General features: G+C 43.3%; 1 pseudogene; it reads right to left on the reverse strand.

Moving 5' to 3' along the window:
• Positions 1–815: 815 nt before the first annotated feature.
• Positions 816–1,710, reverse strand: LOC140456861 (cyclic AMP-responsive element-binding protein 1 pseudogene; annotated as a pseudogene).
• Positions 1,711–5,948: the final 4,238 nt, after the last annotated feature.

A 5,948-nucleotide genomic window follows, 5' to 3' on the forward strand; every position in this document is an offset into this window, starting at 1 on the left:
ACTTTTGCTGTTTTCCAATCTACTGGGAATGCCACAGAGTCCAATGAATTTTGGAAATTTACTGCCAGTGCATTTGCTATTTTTCCTGGCATCTCTTTTAGTACCCTGGGATGCATTCCATCAAGGTCAGGAGCATTTTCTATTATTAGCTCAATTACCTCCAAACAGTCTAAAACTAGCTGTTCCCTCTTCCGGGGTTACATTAGAGCCCGGGTGTCCTTGGAGAAGGAGCACGCGGTGTCCACCAACACCCTGGAGTTGTTCAGGGAGAGGTGGGCGCTGCAGGGAGTGGAGTGTATCATTTCCCTGTCCAACTCTATTTTGATTTAGTCCCTACCTTCCCCTTCACTGTTTTGATCACACAGCATTGCCCTTTGATGTGAAGGGCAGTGCTTGTCACTGGCCACTCGGGTGTTTTCCTAATTTCCTTTTGGTGGAAATTGAATAAAGATTCGTGCACTTTGTGTCTTTCACTGTGTCTCACACCTGCACACACACGCCATGGGTGCTGGGGAAATAAAAAAGCACTACCGCAGTTAGGCGGTAGTGTGGGGGTATAAAAAAGCAGGAATTACCCTCCCCTTCACTGTTTTAATAAAAACAAAGAAAAAAAAATAAATAAAACTAGCTGTTCTGTAATAATGATAGTTTCCAAATCCTCACCTACCTTTGTCTCTTTGCTAGTTACTGGAAAGATATCAGTATCCTCCATTATGATGTCACATATCTAAATGCTTCTTCTCATTTTCTCTGTCTTTATAGTCTGTGCTAGTTTACTTTTCTCATGTTCTATATTATTTTTCATTATAGCTCATTTACGGCTTTCGGTTGACCTTTAATGTTTTCCCAGTTCTCGTTTTATGCTGTTTTTGGCCACATTGTACGCTTTCTCTTTCAATTTGATTTTCCAGAACAGCAACCCAATTCTCCAACCATTTCACACACTCTTTCTTCTTGCGACGGCCCTCTCGAGCTGCTGCTCTGTTTTTCATGAGGCGGATTTCACATTTATGAGTGGTTTCTTCAGCATTCTGGGGCTGGCTTTGCAGGACTGGTGAAAATGCCATAAACATTCCCTGACCAACAGTGGAATTAGGAGTTGTACGGATCTGACAGGTTTGGACATCTCCAGCAGCACCTTGTACAAGCACTTGGCTGCCCGGCACAAAGATTTGCTGTCCATCAGGGCTCTAAGCATACTGTATAATGGCTGCTCCAACCTTGGCTGTAGCTGCATTGGTCATTGTTAGTGTCTGGAGTCCTTACACTCCATCTGTACCATTTTTGGCCAGCTGAATTGCTCCCCCCTGTATAATAGCAATGTATTGTCCGCTGCGAGTCTGATAGATGGGTGCCTGCATCGTCATTGTAGTTATGGTTGAGACAGACTCTTCTTCTGATTTCTCCTCATCGATTTCTTGGCACACCAGGGGATCAGAAGAAAGTTCATTCAGGATTTTCCTGTACGAAGGCTGTCTCGATAGAATTTCTCTATGTTTCTGAGAGTCAGTCATGCTAAGCAGATTCCTGGGAGTGCTCATTTTCAAGTAAAGTAGAAATCTGAACAGTCTGAACTTGAGGGGACTGTATGACTGAGGACTGAGGTGCTTGGATTACTCCTTGGAATTGAACAGTCTGCCCATTCGGCAATTGCACTGACGTTACTGCTTGACTTGTTGTTGATTGGATCTCAGGCATGGTTACCTGCATGGTCACATTATATATTAATGATGTTCATGAAGGGACTGGGGGCATTCTAGCGAAGTTTGCTGATGATACGATGTTAGGTGGACAGGCAGGTAGTACTGAGGAAGTTGGAAGGCTGCAGAAGGATCTAGGCAGTATGGGAGAGTGGTCCAGGAAATGGCTGATGGAATTCAATGTGAGCAAACGCGAGGTCTTGCACTTTGGATAAAAGAATACAAACACAGACTACTTTCTAAACGGTGAGAAAATTCATAAAGCCAAAGTACAAAGGGATCTGGGAGTGCAAGTCGAGGATTCTCTAAAGGTCAACATGCAGGTTGAGTCCGTGATTAAGAAAGTGAATGCGATGATGTCACTTATCTCAAGAGGTTTGGAATATAAAAGCAGCGATGTGCTACTGAGACATTAAAAAGCCCCATTTGGATTACTGTGTCCAGTTTTGGTCCCTACACCTCAGGAAGGACATACTGGCACTGGAGCGTGTCCAGCAGAGATTCACACGGATGATCCCTGGAATGGTAGGTCTCACATATGAGGAATGGCTGAGGATCCTGGGATTGTATTCATTGGAGTTTAGAAGATTAAGGGGAGATCTAATAGAAACTTACAAGATAATACATGGCTTGGAAAGGATGGACGCTAGGAAATTGTTTCTGTTAGGCGAGGAGACTAGGACCGGTAGGCACAGCCTTACAATTAGAGGGGATCAATTCAGAACAGAAATGCCGAAATATTTCTTCAGCCAGAGAATGGTGGGCCTGTGGAATTCATTGCCACGGAGTGCAGTGGAGGCTGGGATGCTGAATGTATTCAAGGCAGAGCTTGATAAATGCTTGATGTCACAAGGTATTAAGGGCTATGGGGAGAATGCGGGTAAGTGAAGTTGAAATGTCCATCAGCCATGATTAAATGGTGGAGTGAACGCGATTGGACGAATGGCCTTATTTCCACTCCTATGTCTTACGGACTTATGGTCTAATTTGATCACTTTCCTCAGATACCCATTGCCGAGTATGCCTTTTCATATAGTCCTTCCTTTTCATCGAAATAGACCTTCGTCAAATCTGCTCATCAACTTCCCACCATAAAATTTTTGTTTCCAGTCTACTTTATCCAGATTCTCTCTCATTTTATTGTAGTTCCCAGTGTTCAAGCACAGGACCCAGTTATTAGATTTTATCTTCACACTCTCCATATGTATTCTAATTCAACCATACGGTGATCACTTCTTCCCAGGGGATCCCTATCTCTGAAGTCATTAATTATTCCTGCCTCATTGCACAGGGCCAGATCTTGGATAGCTTGCTCCCTTGTCAGTTCCATTCCATACTGTTCAAGTAAACTATATGGATACACTTAATGAACTCCTCAAGGCTACATTGACTGAGCTGGTTCGACCAATCTACATGTCGATTAAAATCACCCACGATAATAGCTGTACCATTTTTACAGGCATTAGTTATTTATTTGTTTATTGCCCATGCCAATGTGATGTAATTATTTGGTGGCCTATACACTACGCCTAACAGTGACTTTCTTGTTAGAAGTTTGACTGCATCAGTCCTGTTTCTCCTAATGTATGGCAATAACAAGAACTACTTGCATTGTATGGAACTTTTACAATGGCAAATTTCCTCAGGTGCTTCATTGTTAGTGGTGCATATTGAAAACCCATACCCAGAGTACGGTTGGCACCATTTACACCCTCAGTGCTTCCTACAAGTGTTGCTCAACATGAAGGAGTACTGATTCATCAGCCGAGGGAGGACGGTATATGGTAATCAGCAGGAGACATGAGACATCCTGCTGTCTGCTGTTAATGCTGAGTACTCCCTGGGCAAATCCTTCCTGTCTGTACACCACTGTGCCATCACCTCTGTCTGGTCTGTCCCACTGGTGGGATAGGACATATCTAGGAATGGTGATGGTAGGTTCTCGTTATTGTCAGTAATTTATGATTCCGTGATTAAGACTATGTCAAGCTGTTCACATATTCGCACTAGCGCCAGATGTTAGTGAAGAGAAATTTGCAGGGTCGAGAGGGCTGATTCTGTGGCTGTATTTTCTGGTGCCTTGACAGATGTCATGTGGTCCATCCAGTTTATTTTCTTTGCTGAGACTTTACAGTGATGAAGACAACGAGTAGCTTGCTGTGCCACTGCTACATTGGCAGTTATCTTTCCCGGGAAGGCATTAGGGATTTATTCTGCCATTGGCAATTGTTCAATGGAGATCAGTCGGTTCTTAATTTCAGTTGTTTTTTTTATTGAATTCAGATTCCACCATCAACCGAGGTGGGATTCAAATCCGGACTTCAGTTGTACATTTTAATATTCTGGATAGAAGCTAAATACATCACGTTTTTTCACTCATTTTAAATATCACTAACCCAGGATTTGTTTCTTTGTTAAATACTGTCCATCATCCTGTCTTCTCCATTCTCCCCAACAAGTGAGGAGCACATGCAGTTTCTCTGTCACTACTATTGAGACAATCCGATCAGCTGCCTCTGCTGCTTCCATCCCTTCCATTGGCCTACCAAGCCAAACTGCCTCATGTGATGCTCATCGTTTTAGTCTTAAACTAACAGCTTTCTCCATTTTCTTGTCAGCTTAATTAGAGCTCATCTTGACCCTTTCCCCTAGCCTCACTAACCTACAGACACTACAACTTTGCCTTCTTCTCCTCCTCAGCAGTCTCCCTTACCACATCACAGATACTGTTCTTTGTTCTGTCTGTCTGTCTGTCTTTTCTAGTTATGTCCTTCTCACCCATTCTGTGAAATCTAGTATTTGACCTCACTGTCGTTGGAAACTATTGCTCCATCTCCACTCTCCCTTTCCTTTCTGAATTCCTTCATTTGGTGTCCCTCCAGGAATAATCCTTCGTCCCTCCTGTTTCTCACCTACATACTTCCAGGAGGTGACATCGTTCAAAATATCATGTTGGGTTTCACACTTACTTTAACAATGCCCAGCTGTACCTCATCATCATCCTCACCAGGTGGCAGAATGGCACTGTGTTGAGCACTGCGGCATCACAGCAAAGGGTCCTGGTTCGAATCCAGCCTTGGGTGACTGTCGATGTGGAATTTGTACATTCTCCTCGTGTCTGCGTGAGCTTCCTCCGTTTCAGTTCCTCCCACAATCCAAAGATGTGCAGTTCAGGTGAATTGGCCATGTTAAATTGCCCGTCGTGTTAGGTACAATAGTCAGATGGAAATCGGTCTGATTGGTTTAGTCTTCGGAGTGTCGGTGTGCACTGGTTGGGACGAAGGGCCTGTTTTCACACTGTATGTAATCTAATCTATTCGAACCTCTCTCCATTGCTGCACTGTTACAGTTATCAAATGGCTTATCACGCTTTTTTCTACCTGATTCAGTGCAAGTTCTTCCAATGAAACGTTGCAATGTTTGAACCTAATGCGTTCAGTTGTTATTACAAATTCATTTCCCTTGCAGCTGAGCCTCTCCCTCTGACTGGGATTTCTCTGAAGCAGAACGACGCTCTGCACAATATTCCTCTAAATTCTGACCGCAAGGTAAGCTTCTGATCAGACTTCTACACAATCACAAACACCAGAAATTACAATCTCTTAAATGTTGCTTATCTCCTCCTCACCCCAGCTCCATTGCTACAGAAACCCCCTACCCGTGTCTGTGTTGCCGTAAGCCTGATGAATCCGAAACAGAACCATTGATTCCATAAATGACGCACAATCTAGTTCTGGACACCATCATGTTTGGAAACATCTTCTGAGTATTTACCCTTTCAAACCCCTTAAGAATCACATATTTTTCCATCGGATCACCTCTCATTTTCCCAAGATCCAGGGGGAAGATTCCCAACTTCAACAGCCATTGCTTAAATGATAATCCCTCCAAATCAGGGATTATCCCAGACAATGTTCTCTGAAATGCCTCCAATGACTTGATGCATTTCATCAAATAAACGGACCAACCCGTCTTACATTACTCCATATGCGGTCTCATTCGCACTTCGGACAGTTGCCCTTCGGACACTTACACTGCAAACCCTTTGAAATAAGGAACAACATTCTTATTCACCTTCTTGATGACGACCTGTTGTAACTGCATGCTGGCTTTCTGTGCTTTCTACAGTTTACGCCATTTAACTAGTACGCTGTTCTTTTATTATCTCCCTAAAATGAACAACTTCACAACTTCCCAAGTTATATTCCATTTTCGAACTTGTTGCTCACTTCTCCTGTGAATATCTCT

Source organism: Chiloscyllium punctatum, chromosome 31 (genome assembly GCF_047496795.1).
Source record: "Chiloscyllium punctatum isolate Juve2018m chromosome 31, sChiPun1.3, whole genome shotgun sequence".
In the NCBI taxonomy this organism is placed as follows: domain Eukaryota; kingdom Metazoa; phylum Chordata; class Chondrichthyes; order Orectolobiformes; family Hemiscylliidae; genus Chiloscyllium; species Chiloscyllium punctatum.